Consider the following 16,162-nt stretch of genomic DNA (forward strand, 5'->3'; position numbering starts at 1 on the left):
GTGTTGCTCGCCTCTGCCCTCCAACTTCACAAGACCTAATACATTATTCTCCTGTCAGCGCTTGACAAGGCTCATCACTCTCAGTGTAGGATTGTATATGTTTGTGTGTGTGAGCGCGTGATCGCGTGGGTATGTTTGGCTGTATGCGCGTGGGTGTGCGCAGCATGTGCTACACATGTTTGCGGAGGGCCATAAATGTGTCGTGCGTCCCAGTGTGTGTCGATGAGTGTCTGTGCTGTGCATGCTTGTGTGTGGGTGCTGCTGCATTTGAGTCCTTTTTACTTTGATCAGACCACTTAGTGACGATGATGGACTATGAAAGGCAGTCGGGATGCAGTGTGAAGTGATGAAATCTCTCTTTATAGTGTTTCCTGTTAGGGCACGACACCACTCATTAATTTGAATTGTTCCTGTCTGAGTTGTTCCAGCAGGCTGGGAGAAGGGATAGAGTGATAGGGATCCGGCTATGACGGATGTTCTGCTCAAGAGGAGAATGATATGTGACTTCTATTCCCAAACTTCAACACTGAGTCAAAGATGTTGCTATTTCTGGGTGTTAACTTACATACAGGAGCATCCTAGCCTGTAATCAGATGAAGATTTGTCTGGAGGAAGACAAGACAAGACATTTTTGCATTTTCTCAAAAACATCTCAGCGATGAGACTGTCTTTATCATTTTTACTTGTAATCGAATAAAAGTGATCCTAGCACTTTATAATTTTGTTGAAAAGAAAAATATACTATTATTCCCAGTGAAGTGACTTTATACATAAGCCTCAACTAGTTTAGGGTAACATATGCACAACAAATTGTGAACATAGGTTTATTCATTGATTATTTTTCACTTGGGTTGAGTAGATAATCCAGTTGCAGCTTGTATTAAAACGTAGTAAGCAACTGTGTTTACAAGCAGTCTACATTCATGTTAATTGGATTCATCTTTATTCCACACAAAATAACCTCATACAAACAGGGTGTAACCTAACTGCCTCCAAATTGACTGAAATGACAGTGATTGCATGAAAACAGTTTCTCTAATGTATCTAAGTGCACCTATTCTCAGTTGTACTGTAAGCCTTGTTACAGTAATGTTGTGCTCTTTAAAGTGAGCACGGTTTTGTCATTCCACCTGGCAGAACATAAACACTGTCATGTGGGCTCTTGTGTAAGCTCGCAAATTAATTGCTGGTACTCAGCATGGGGAAAAGACAAAGGTTTTTGATTTCACAGTGGCAAAAAGCAATAGACTGCCTTGGCTGAAAATATGAAAATATGACCAATAGCACACTGTCCAAAGAGAGAAAGTTACAAGAATCACACATACAACACTTTCACACAATAGACAAAATGGACATTTGTGTTGCAAATAGCAAAAGATGCTAAGTCGAACCCTGAGATTACTTGAAGTAGAAGATACTACAATAACAGAAGGAATAAATTAAGCCATGACATGTTGCGGTGGTGTGTGTGTGTGTGTGTGTGTGTGTGTGTGTGTGTGTGTGTGTGTGTCACCTGTATTTCTGCAATGGTATAGTAAATGGGGAGAAACTAAAGTAGCATACAGCAGAGAGGATGAATATGGATGGAGGGATTGCAATAGTATGACAAACCTGTGTGTGTGTGTGTGTGTGTGTGTATGTGTGTGTTGAGAGCGGAGGCAGTTCTGTAACTGTAAGCAAAGGAGAAAAAATCATATTAATAGTAACTTTAACTCTGTGACTGTGTATTTCACCGTTCTGCTAGTGCTGCATTGTCAGTGTCAATATTGTGAACCTTCCACTAATAAGCATTCTCTGGTTTTTCTTCTTTGAAAATGAGAATGTATAAATGTGTTTCCGTGAATATGTTCATGGAAAGCGTCTCTTAATTGTCTCCCTCTTAAGTGTCTCTCTCTCTCCAGCCTCATTTCCCGCTGCCTGTCTTCTCACTGATGTGATCTCTAACTCGATTGGCCTTAAGTATAGGCCAATGTGCTACTACATCTGTAGCTCAAAGAAGCAGAGAAAGACGGTTTTAATATAAAACTATACAGGTAAAAAGAGAAATGTAGTGTTTTTATCATACCTCCTGCTCGTTTGTTTTCTCTTCCTTTTGAACGTTCGCCCACTCCCTGCTGATGAACACGCTGAATATTTGAAGGTCACAAGGTAAGACGAAGTGAGCAGGGCTTCAACAAGGACACGCACACACAAGGACGCACACACACACACACACACACACACACACACACACACACACACACACACACAAAACTGACTAATGAATGTCAAGGGGATAGTATGTTTTGCTTGATAACATATTAAAGCAGAATGTGCCATTAATGCAGGCCCAGTTCCAGTACAACCAGCAGCAATTGCTCTTATCCTCAGCATTCATTATGAGAGGAATGTAAGGAGAGCTTCTTTGCATGTGCACAGTACACAACCTCCTCGTCTTCTGTGTTCTGTCACCTCGTTTTCCTCCCCCGCCTCATTGTAATCATGCATTAATCTTAGAAAACAGCATATACCGTCTGTAATGGGATCCACCCTCTATATCTATGTTGCTTTCTCTTCTCTCCCACCCTCATTCACCTTTCCAGCTTCTAATCTTTGTTTTTTATTTTTCCTTCTGTCTTTCCTCTTTTCATTACAACCTCTATATCCATTGTAGGTGGGTGTCAATCATGACCACCCTTATTGTTTCATTATACTGTGTTTGTCATAGCCTAGTCTAGTATATCTCCTACGCTGCTGAAAACAACCTCGCCATGGCTTCACAAAGTTGACTATATGTCATTGTGTTTACAGCACCACGTTGTCTGTCAGTCTGCCAAATCTGCATACATCCTCATTTTCCAAATCAAATGCCTCTCTGAGCCTGTACCCACAGACATCAACAGCAAAAGCTTATTTACATGTTTAGAGCGATTAAACAAATCTATTTTTAATCCAGAGAGAACATCATTTAACATTCAGTATTTGGACGCCACTGCCAAAACGTTTTACTAATTCATTAAAGTACAGAGGCGTTATACAACCCAATTTCATTTCAAATCAAATTTAATTCTGAGCAATGTATTAACTTGTCAAATGAAATAGAATGATGCATAAAAAAAGAAGGGGGGGGTGGGGGGGTGGGGGGGGGGGGGGGGAAGAATCGCCAAGTGCTGTTTTTTTATTTGATTACCAAACAAATATGAGGTAAAGCATGTGATAATGGGGTGTGCAGAATAATAAAGCTAGTTTGGAAGTTGTTTTGAATTTAAATTTGCATTCTGCTTCACTTTCATTCTTTGCTTCTTTAACCATTTTAATAACAAAGTGCTGACAGTTGCAGGCTGAGCAATGCATCCTCATCCATCATTATCCTCCTGCTAGTCTCATTTAGAACATTGCGTTATGAAGCTTTTATAGGAAGAGGGGACATATTTCTATCTCCTTTATTTCAGCAAGTATATAGACTAGTCCTACGGCGAATTCATGGCAATGACATATAGACATAACTAATTATCAGTTAATTTGATATGTTCTCTGCTCTCTGGCTCCCTACTTGATCAGCTGCCTTCATCTCTTCTATGGAGAATACAGTAATGTGAGGCTACCTGGCTTGCTAGTTAATGTTAGTAACTGAACTGTTACCAAACATAGCTTATAGCATATTACACTATTCCATACCATTCCATGTGCTTCATTATAATTGATGAAGAACACAGAACAAAGTTCTCCTATTGTGTGATATCATTTGAATTCATTTGTACATGAGAAGGGGATTATTGGAAATGTGTGAAAACCTGCAGCTCAGAAGTGAAGATTCATAGTCAAGTGAAATGTAATTAAAAGTTTACTTCCTTTAATTAATTAGATACTGCTTAATAAAGCACATACACAGTGATGAAGTTTGATAGCGCAAAGATAAAATTAAGTGTCTCACCCTGACTGACTTGACTTGAATCTGCCTCAGACCATGTCCCTGTCTCCAGTACCTCTCACACTCAAGCTCGTACATACTGCATATACATTATATACACTTTATGACAAAGACGTGAACATGACAAAGAATCTGGATGAAAATAAATTAAATGCCTGCTACTGTTAGAAGAACATTGTGTTGGCAGAAATCATCTCAATTAACACAAGAGGGGTAAAATGATTGTGAGAAGAATATAAGGCCAGTCGTTGATTTATCAGACGCACACACACACACACACACACACACACACACACACACACACACACACAGCTGAGTGCTTTAATGAATCCTGTCATTACAGCAGAGGGGACATGGCTAAACCCCCTGTTATTCAGCGTCTAATTTTCTCTCCTTTCATGGTAAAGAGAGAGGAGTCTCGTACCACTCCAATGGATGGTAATTAGTTTTCAATTAAAGACATTAATTAAAGCCATTCTCTCAATGAGCTCTTTTCAGCACTGATCTCTGCTACAGGACTGTCAAAGCACAAGGTCATTATGGTATATGGAGACAACTGTATGTAGAGCTATACATTTGTGTTCCTGGGCTTGAAACATAAAAGCATTACACATAGTAAATTGAAATCCCTATGTGGAATGGAGAGAATCCCCCACTAGAGAAGATGGCAGTGATTTTGATATTTTTTCAGCATGACTGCAATATAATACAGTAAGCCGTTGTTGTGGACTTTAAATTGATATTACTGTCTTCAGGCCAAAATATCTGTCTCATAGGTTTCCCTCTCTCTCTCTCTCTCTCTCTCTTTCTCTCCGTTTTTCTCTCTAACTCTCTAAATACAACTCTCTCTCTGGTGTATTAATAAAGTTGACCCCTGCAATGGAAGATCAGGGAGTAGACGAGTGGAGCGATGATGAAGATAACAGCACATAACCACATGGAGCCTTGGAACAGGCCGTGTCTGCGTGTGTGTGTGTGTGTGTGTGAGTGAGTGAGTGGGTGACTTGGGGAGAGATTTAGATGATGAATGAGTGACCTTGCCTAAACAGCTACGTGTCCCTCTAGAGCTGCTTGACTGAGAGGCTGCATTGGCTCCTGCTGTGTGTGTGTGTGTGTGTGTGTGTGTGTGTGCTTTGCCTGTTTGTGCACTTTCGAACTGCACATATTCTCGCATCTGTGAGCATTCTTCATATGTACAGTTCCGGTGAAAGTGAGTATATCCACCAGGGAAAGAAAACACAAACATGCAGCACATTGACTTTCTAAAAATACACACTTCCTCTTCAAATGCTTTTCCAAAACAGTAGGAGAGCTCAAGGAGAGACTGTGATGAAAACATTGGCTGATACCCAACTTAAGTGGGCTATCTGTGCTTGTGTGTGTGTGCTATTACAAGTATTTGTGCCGCGTACGTGCACCCAGGTATGTGCTGTTTGTGGTTTTGTGTGTGTGTGTGTGTGCGTGTGTGTGCACATGCTCCCCGCCTGTGTGTGTGCTGTGTGCATGATCAGTCCAACGAATTGATATGAGACACCTCTCCTCCCCACTGAGTTTGCAGATGCCAGCTGGAGGAACAAGACTTTATTGCTTCATCTAAATGTCAGCGCACAGACTGTGTGTGTGTGTGTGTGTGTGTTTCTGTATATGTGTGTACGGTGTGTGTACCTGCATGTGTGTGTGTGTGTCGGTGTATGTGCAACACCCAGAGATGGCGGAGGGAAACTCAATATATATAGAGTCATCACTGTTCTCAGGTGGTCCACTTCGCCTTTTCAGATCCAACCCACACGAAACCAAAACCTTGCATGTTTTATGTATGGGTTTACGCTCAAGTTCTAAGTTTTCATGTGAGTAGTGTTGCAGTATGCGTGTTTGTGTCTGAGAGTGCCTCCGCTTGCATGTGTTTGTGTGTGTGTGTGTGTGCGCGTTTGTGTGTGCGCATCTGTCTATGCATGACAGCACTCTGCGTCCATCTGTTTCTCCATTATTCATCACTCTTTATCTAACAAGTGTTTGAGTTAGCGTCAGATCGGGCTTGTTGCTGCATCAAGGCGGGCCAGAGCAGGTCAGTTAGCATGCAACATGATGATTCACAATGGAAGAGATGTCAGCTGGCCGCCTGGAAGGCCACTGAAGTGTGACGGGGAGCCACAACTTACCGGTGATCACACCCCCACACACACACACACACACACACACACACACACACACACATTAAATCTACAGTATTATTCATGCGTAAACTTAAACCACAGTGTGATATAGTTGAGTCGACAGCCCTGGAGAATGGATATGACTGTGAACTCCTGACCTCTCTTATACTAAGCCTTCCGTATACCCCCCCCATCTGGATTCATTCATGTGATCAAACAAATGCTTTCCTTCTTTTTCGTTATTACTTCCTTCTACTGCCACCTTGCTACTCTCTAAATTCACTAATTTGTCCATGAGTTTGATAAACACACACACACACACACACACACACACACACACGCATAAACAAAATGGAATTTACATCAGAACAAACCCCTTCTCTATACCTATCTTTCCATTTCTGTCTTTATTGTGTCTATTTCGCTAGTATTTGCATGAATATTTAATATGTTGATTGTGTTCTGACAACCCAATTTGCTTCTGATTAATGTGATCCGCTTCATTTTTTTTATCATATGCTTTACACCTCTACTGTATGTCTCCCTGTTGATGCCACTGTATCTCTTATTTTATTTCTTATTTATTTTGTTTGTTTGTTTCTTGCTTGCTGGCTTGCTCATAATAGTCTTTAAAGTTTCATATTTACAACATTCTGAATTTCAGCATCTGGGATGATTTGCAGGGGCAGAGCACAAAGAGCATGCTGGGAGTCCTGCCAGGACGGAGTTGTAGTAGTCTAGTGGAGGAGATGGCTAGAGCTTGGACAAGGAACTGTGCTGTTGTGAGAAATGGATCAATGAATGTTGTACAGAGCAAAGCGACAGGATGGCGTTGTGGCTGTGATGTTGGTGTTATAAGGCAGCTGGCTGTCTGGAGTCACATTGTGGGTTTTGTCAGTGAGGGGGGGGGGGGGGGGGTCACCATGGTGTTGTCATTTATAACAAAGAGGTCTTTGAGTGTGGATGACTTGCCATGGAAGAACAACAGTCTACTAAAGACTGAGCTGGAACCGGTAGGCAGAATTCCATGTGGACGTGTCAGAAAATGTGTGCCTTCACCTGCATGTCAGAGCAGGTAAAAGGAAGAAACAATTGCGTGTGATCAGAATTGCAACAGAGCGTACACCATGAGGTGATGACAGACCTGAAATGTTTTTGCGTAAAGTGAGAAAATAAGAAGGCATGGTACTGAGCCTGGAGGGACTCCATGTGGAGAGGGCCTGTGGTGTGGAAAGACGCCCTGTGTTACCTGCTAGCAGCAGCCTGCACAACAGGAGGTAAACCCTGAGCATGAAGGCCCAGAGATATGCTTGTTGCAGGTAGGGAGGGGCACACCCTGGTGGTTCACAGCCCCCGGTCTGGGAAGAATAGGACACAGGAGGGTGAAGTAGCTCTGTGCTCGGCTCAGCAGAGTTCCTCTGTGACTTCCAGGAGTACAGTTTTCATTGTATGAGCTGCCTGGAAGCCAGACTGCTGGAGCTCTAGAGAGCACAGGTCCTTATGCAAATAATACTGCTGAGCCAGAGCCAAATAAACACAATGCTTAAAGCTAAAGACATTGAATACATACAACACTTTCCTTTTCTTTTAACTTACCTTTACTCTCTAATTCCTTGGTTTTAACCGATTCCCCTCACCGCTTCTCTCTTTCTCAATCCATCCCCAGGTGCTCATCTCATTTTCCATGTGATGCCTCATTAATTGGATTAGGGCATTCCATGTTTTTATATGGCTGCTAATGAAGTACGATATGGAGTTCAGACCTGAAATGTACGTGTGTGTATGCGCGTGTACATGTGTATGGGTGCATGATGCGCCTGTGTTTATGTATGTGATTGAGTCAGTGTGTGTGTGTTTGTGTGTGTATAAACATGCATTTCTACATGCATGTGTGTATCTGTTGGTCTGTGTGTGAATGCATGTATTCAAGCATGCTCACATTTGTGTGTGTGTGTGTGTGTGTGTGTGTGTGTGTGTGTGTGTGTGTGCTAACACTTGTGTGCTTGCCTGTAATTATGTGTAATGAGTAAGCAAGCGAGTGAGTGTGTATGTGTGTCCACATACTATGTGTGTGTATCACACCTACTAACGAAGTAGCCTATGCCACGGATGGGGTCTGCTAGCTGAAGTCTGCCCCCATGGCTGCCTCAGCTGGAGATAAGCCACTAATAGGGCTGTTACTGGAGGTTAGTGGGGTTCTCCACACGCCACATTACACGCTACAGGCTGCACATTACCCACAGCTCACAGAGGTCCACAGGTTAATGCCATGAAATGGAGACTCAAATCTACAGGGACCACACTGGCTACACACTAATGTGTTAACCCCTGAAGAGTCTGGTAATTATACTGTACATAATGCGCCAGTTATGATCATTGCATAAAACAGAGGAATGGGAGGCAGATGTGTATTGATAATCGTTTGGAATTAAACTAAGAACAATGTGTGCTTTTTAGTCACTGCTGTCTTGATAAAAAAAAATATTCTTGACACTTCATGGAGATGTGTGCACTTATTCAATGGGTAAAATTATTACCTGTCAAAAGCAATAGTATGCTGCCAGTCGGTCCTGTGTGTGTGTGTGTGTGTGCATGTGTCAGGTAGCCCTAGTGTCTCCCTTCACAGTGTTTCCCCACCACAAGCAAGGGGGATAGCTCACTTGTGTCTAATGTTCTTAATTAACTTCAAGGTTGAACGTGTGAAATTTAATATGGGAAATTAAAAGATGTTAATTTCCTGCTTTGGAGCCAGTGTGCTGGCATGAATAAATTACATTAAATCAGTGCGTTGGTCTCGGAGCTTAACGCTCCTGAGAAAGGAACTTGTGTGTTCTTACTCATGGAACGGCGAAGGAGGGAGGAGGGAGAATGGAATATACAATCAGCAATTAGTACTGCTTGTCTTCAGTGTGAAAGGCTCTGCTGGCAGCTCTCTGTCTTTCCAAAACTGCATGGGTTGGAGTGGTAAAATAATGTAGTTATGAAAGGATTGAAGGGCATGAAATCAATGGGAACAAAATTACTGTTGCAACAGCAATGAGCCATCACAATTTTGGGGGGTATTTATTTGTGTGTGTGTGTGTGTGTGTGACTTTGTTGAATCAGAATTCCCTCCATATGCGCCATATAGAAAAAATACCCCCCAAAATGTACTGTATGTGTTTGAGAAAGAGAGAGAAAGATTACATGTTCTCAAGTGAGAATTATTTTCTTAATAACTATATACTGTAGCCTATATCTATATATATAACTTGTATAAACTCTAGTAAACCCTATGGAAACAGTCACACAAAACACACATCAACAAATGCAAACGAATTAAAACACAATCATCTGTTCATACAACTCCAATTTCACATCCTAACAATTTCCAATGAAAAGCTAAAAACAGTGGCAGTTCTATCAACGAAACGTGTTCTGCATGGCGGCTTTACACTTAATTGGCTATGCTTGAGAAATTACACATTTAAACTTCCATCTACAGAACATTGCTGTAGATATCGCATTATGTGTGAAATGTGAAATATAGGCAACACAAAATTTCGCTATTACACTGCCATTAGGAAGACTTTTCCATGGTCGACTATACCATGTTGCCATCTGGTAAGCCAACTATAGCGCTGTCCTAATTCCTCTAATTGGATGCCGGTAAAATAACAATCAAGAGAAATGGTCCGTAATATACACTCACCAAGCCCAGTGAATATTATGGACTGTGCTCCTTCGAGACTTTATTAGGGATCCAATATAAGCTGTTACTGTGGGACTTGGCTTCCGATAGTAAAGAATGGCTTCTAATCAACTAATGGTTGGCTTATAGGGGACTGGGCTGGCGAAGGATTACACAATCTGGTGTGATTACTCCTCCTTTCTCTGTCAAGATAATGAACATACTTTATCAGCCCCGGGAAAGCTTCCAGATAGCTGTACCTGTGCAGGGGATATGATGTGTGTGTGTTTGTTTTTGTGTGTATTTTAGTATGTATGTGTGTGTGTTGTGCACATAGTGGGGTGCTGTTCAATATATGTGGTGGACCTTGGAGCCAGTGCTAGTGTGTGTGTCTCAGACAGATGAACATGTCTTCCATATTGAGGTCGATCCGTCCCATGACAGCCCTACAGGAGCCATCCACATGGTGCTTGTGTTGCCGACTCACATGTGTCTGTGTGCATGATGTAGGATTGATGGATAAAGCCAAGAAAACACACTGCTGATGGTTTCAAACGTCAACAGCAGGACCTGGTATACGGAGGGTTTAGCGTCAAGTCAGTTACTGCTTCTCTACATATGCTGGAGATGTCCATCCATCTCCTAGATTGTTATGACAGGATATAGCTCATACCCAGGACAGCTGTCTGCAGACTCTGGTACCTGATAGATAGGAGTAGGAGAAGAGTGACAGGGACATAGAAAATGAAAGAACATGACTATAAGAATGATGAAGCACGGGGCGCTAGTGAGCACCGTATGAAGTAGACGTGTTTTTCCAGGGCTCCTCTCCATGCTCGAAATAATTCGGTCATTCACTCAATATTTAGTTTAATTTGCCGGTTTTACCTCATAATTTCCTTCGTCTAATAGCCTCAGGATGACAAAACCGAAAGCCGAAAGGGGGAAGAAGCAGGATAAAGCCCCAAATGAGACTGATGATCAACCGCTTTCGGAGCTAGCTGAGCTAGCCGCTGCAGCCCCGGAGTCGGGTAATGAGCCTGACGCAGAGTCCACAAACATCCTCTCTGCAATACGATGTATGAGCAAGACGATGACCGACCGATTTAACGACTTAGAGGCATCCCTGGCAACTACCCAGGCATCTTTGGTGAGTCTCGGTAACCGAATAAAGGAGGTTGAAAATGGTAGCTCCGACTATGACCGCCACCTCTCGATCGTTGAGCAGATGTGCACGAAAATGCAGTCGGAGAACGAAGCACTTCGCCTGAAAGTGATCGACCTCAAGGCTCGCTCCAGGCGGCAGAATATTAAAATCGTTGGCCTACCTGAGAAGATCGAGAACGGACGTCCGACGGAGTTTTTGACGAAGTTCATCCCTGAGCTGCTGGGCGCTGACAACTTCTCCAAGCCGCTGGAAGTGGATCGAGCACACCGGCTGGGAAGGCAGCGCCCCGAAGAGGACGCGCGGCCACGTGTAATAGCACAGATTCATCATTTCCAAACGAAGGAGAAAATATTACAACTGGCTCGCCAGCAGTTTCCTCTGCGCTACAACGGCAAAGCGATTCACTTCTTTCCCGATTACCCGGCGGAGGTGATGAAGCAACGGCAGGCTTTAGATGACGTTCGAAAACTCCGGGATGCTGGCGTGAGGAGCGGTTTCATTTACCCGGCACGGCTGCGTGTCACCCATGGCACCTCCGACAAGGTGTTTTCTTCCCCGCAGGGTGCTGAGGCTTTTGCAGGGACTTTGGCTTGAACACTAATCACCCATTCGCCGACATGGCATATTTTGGTATGTGACTTTTATTTTGTAATCACTCAAACCGTGACATTTTCATGACCGCTTTTTTGTTCACAAGCATTTGTCCACATTATTGGACTCTTATCAATGTTTTACTAGGGCATTATGTGTGTACACTGCTACTATGCAAACTCGATATGCATCCTAGTTTACCTTCGCAAGGTGGCGGCATTACTTTTACTAGCTGGAATGTGCGTGGATTGGGACGTGCTCAAACGAGCTAAAGTGTTTTCTCATTTAAAATCTCTGTCCGCTGATGTCAAAAGAAAAGTTGCTTAGATGTAGCTGAGCCAAGCCTTTTTCAGTCCACGTTCTCCAGTAAAGCCCGGGGAGTGGCAATTTTTATTCGCAAGACTGTTCCATTTAGACATGTCTCTACTGTGAGTGATCCAAACGGCTGATATATTTTGGTAACTGGCTACATTTACTCATTTCATGTTACACTCCTTAATGTATATGGTCCGAATTTTGATGATCCAGCCTTCTTCCATAAGATATTTAGTTTACTGCCCGATCTCTCTGATACACATGTGATTATAGGTGGCGATTTCAACTGCATGCTTAATAATCGTTTGGACAGGTCGGCCTAAACAAGCCAATCGCCTACCTCCTCCATGGTTTAGAATAACTTAATGACTTCCACGAATCTAGTTGATATTTGGAAACTGGGACATCCTACGGACAGAGATTATTCTTTTTTTTCACAAATGCACAAGTCCTTTTCAAGAATAGATTATTTCTTACTTGACTCTAAATTGATATCAAATATGATTGCTTCAAAATATCACAATATTTTAATTTCTGACCATTCTCTGACTTCATTGGTTCTAGACCTTAATCATAAGAAGCAGCAGTATAACTGGCGCCTTCACCCATCACTGCTCTCTGACGCATCATTCTGTCAATTCATATCTACTAAGATTTCAGAATTCCTGAAAACTAATGACAACTTGGATGTCACAGACTCTACTTTATGGGAAACTTTTAAAGTTGTGATTAGGGGCCATATAATTTCTTTTGAATCTTCGCTGAAAAAGGAAAGGCGAAAACGCCTCTTAGAAATTGAAACGGAACTATCACAATTGGAACTTATCTATAGAGCTTCCTCCAGCCCTTCCACCTTACAAAACATTTTTAAATTGAAATACGAATATAATACCATCCTATCTGGTCAGGTGTGTGAGCAATTGTTTAAGATCAGACAGAAACATTTTGAGTTGGGGGATAAGCCCCATAAATTACTGGCCCGACAGCTAAGAGGCTTACAAGCTAGTAGAGCTATACACAAAATTAGATCAAAATCTGGGGAAATGGTTATTGATCCTAAAGGTATAAATGATTGTTTTAGGGAATATTATGCGCAGTTATACATGTCAAAAGCAAAAGGAGACATTTCTGTTTGGCTGGGGCGTCTGAATCTCCCTAAGTTGAGCAATGCTGCTCGAGAGGCTTTAAATTCTGATATCACCACCCAAGAGATTTTGGATGCTATAAAATCATTCCCCAATGGCAAGGCTGCTGGCCCAGATGGTTTTGGCATTGAACTGTATAAAAAATATTCTGGGAAGGTGGCTCCCCTTCTTTTGAGGATGTTCACCCATTCATTTGAAATTCGGAAATTCCCCTGCACATTATATGAAGCCAATATTTCATTATTACTAAAAGAGGGTATGGGATGAGACTGAGCCTTCGTCTTTTCGTCCTATTGCATTACTGAACTCAGACACGAACATTTTTACGAAGTTATTAGCAAACAGGTTAAATAAATATATTTCATCCATCATCCATGCTGATCAAACTGGCTTTGTCCCCAATATGTTTTGATTTTTTAACGTCAGAAGACTAATGAACATAATGTACCATAGGTATAGGAAGGGTTCTAAGGTGGCTGCCCTCTGCCTAGACGCGGAGAAGGCATTTGATCAGGTGGAATGGGCCTATACGGTAAAGGTATTGGAGGAATTTGGGTTTGGTAGTCAATTTGTCTCGTGGATTACGACATTGTATGCTCACCCATCTTCCTCCATCCTCACAAACCAAGAAAGATCAGCGCCGTTCTCATTACATCGCGGGACACGCCAGGGCTGTCCCCTCAGCCCGTTGCTCTTTGCAGTTGCTATTGAGCCTCTCGCCATTAGTATTAGGAATCACCCTTCTATTGAACCCATCCGATTAGGGAATGTGGATCATCACATTTCCCTATACGCGGATGATGTTCTCTTCCTATCACAACCTGAGCAGTCTGTTCCCGTTTTGCTAGATCTTATAAGGTCATTTGGTGAAGTTTCAGGATATACAATTAATTGGCAGAAGAGTGAATTTATGTCACTGGGTGCTGATCTTAATGCTGAATTTCTGCATAATCTCCCTTTCAAAATTACAGATAAACTGTAACTGTAGTTCTACCAAAAGACCCTAAACCTACTTTTAAGATGAACTTCCTTGAGAAAGTGGAAAAACTGAGGGGGGACATTGAAAAATGGAGGACCCTTCCTCTTTTTATGGTGGGCCGTATAAACGCCATCAAAATGGTCTCCCTGCCGAGATTCTTTCCCTGCCTATCTCTTTCAAAATCGACCCATTTTTTTTGACAAGGTCTTTTTTCAATAGTTAAATAGTTCAATAGTTATGCCTTTTATCTGGGGCTTTAAAGCTCACAGAATATCAAAAACTTATTTACATAAACCAAGAGAGATGGGTGGACTAGGACTACCATACTTCCTGCATTATTACAGGGCAGCAAATGCAAGGGCCCTTGTCTATTGGCAGGAAGGTTACAGAATGGAAGTATCCACCAAGACTCCCCCTTGGGTTGCCATTGAAAAGAGTGATGTCAAAAACAGCTCTCTTCCAGCACTTCTTTTCTCAGCACCCAGATCCCCTGCAAATACTAAGGTGGATAACTTAATCATTTCGAATTGCTTGAAAATATGGCAGCAAATTAAGAAGGGCTGCAGATTACATGACACTTCTATTCATACCCCAGTATATCGCAATCATGCATTCCCCCCTGCAATCCCTCTCAGATGCGTCTTTTGACAGTTGGAGGCTAAAAGGTATAGTCACTTTGAAAGATTTGTATATTAACAAGCAATTTGCCTCATTTTTAATGTTGGGCCCACCTCAATCCAAAAAACTGGTCTCAGACTTTGTAAATATATTTTCTGAACAAGTGAATTACGCCACACACTCTCTGAAAAATGCCTGGGAGGAGGAACTGGGAACACAGATTGGGGATGATGTTTGGGAGGAGGGCCTTAGCAGGACCCGATCTTGTTCTATTAATGCCAGACATCACTTAATCCAATTTAAGGTGATGCACAGGCTTCATTATTCAAAAACTAAATTGCACAGAATCTTTCCTATCATTTCCTCTCTATGTGATCGATGTAAATCTGCAGAAGGCTCTCTGACCCTCCTTTTCTGGACATGCCCAAAACTGTATCATTTTTGGTGTGACATATTCAAGTGGTTCTCTGACATGTACGGCTGTGTGTTTGAACCTGATCCAGAGATTGCACTATTTGGGTTTTCTCTTTCCCTACTAAACCACAGAGTTTCCGTGCAAAGCACTATTATGTATGGAATGGTAATCGCAAAGAAAGTAATTTTAAGGATCTGGAAGTCAGATACTGTGCCTCAGTTTAAGACCTGGTTAACTGAGCTCACTGGAATATTACATATGGAGAAAGTTCGATATGGCATGATGGGCAGTCTTAATAAATTTTCTGATATATGGCAGACATTTCTGGATCACCTTGCTCAATATGACACTGAACCTGACCAGCAACAAAATCCATAGTGTGTCGTCCACCTCTTTCATTGAGTACTTGTGCTAAGACGTGTTGTGCTAGTGATGCAGCAGTGTAATTCATTATTTTCTTTAAATATGCCCTGTTTCTTTTTTGTCCTTCGTTTCTACTTTGTTTGTTTTTGTTTTCTGATATGTGTCTCTGTTTTCTGCACTGTATTATGGAAAATCCAAATAAAAATATTATAAAAAAAAAAAAAAAAGAATGATGAAGCACTGCAGAGATAGATATAAACAGAAAGGTATACACAATTTTGTCTAATAAGACAACAATATTTCCATGTAGTCTGCAGTGTGCGTGTGTGTGTGTGTGTGGTGGGCTTGAGTATTTGCACGTGCATAAATGTGTGAATATTTACTTTGCGCATAATTTTTATTCTATGGTGTTAGGGGGCATGTTGCTTTATGCTGTGTAGGCTGGTGTGTGTGTGTGTGTGTGTGTGTGTGTGTGGTTTCCCCTGGAGGGGTGTTGCCCTGCTTTTGTCCCCACTGGTGGAGGCCTCTCCCTGGGGAGCATTCTCCGCCCACGAACAGCCCCTGCTGATGGATGAAGTTCCAGAAAAAAACAACACCCAGAAATGAGCCGAGTAGAAACACCCACAGGCACACACACACACACACACACACACACAGACACACCCACACACATATTGCTGAGGCTGTTTCATCATATCCATGTAGTCTGCACTGTTTTATATGACAGAATGCTTACCGTAGACCGGCAGCGTTTTTTCCCACATATTTACCATTATTTGTCAATTCAAACATATGCTTGTTTGTGTGCATGCATGTGATAATGTGTATGCATATG

This window comes from Centroberyx gerrardi, chromosome 14 (genome assembly GCF_048128805.1).
Source record: "Centroberyx gerrardi isolate f3 chromosome 14, fCenGer3.hap1.cur.20231027, whole genome shotgun sequence".
Taxonomy (NCBI): Eukaryota; Metazoa; Chordata; class Actinopteri; order Beryciformes; family Berycidae; genus Centroberyx; species Centroberyx gerrardi.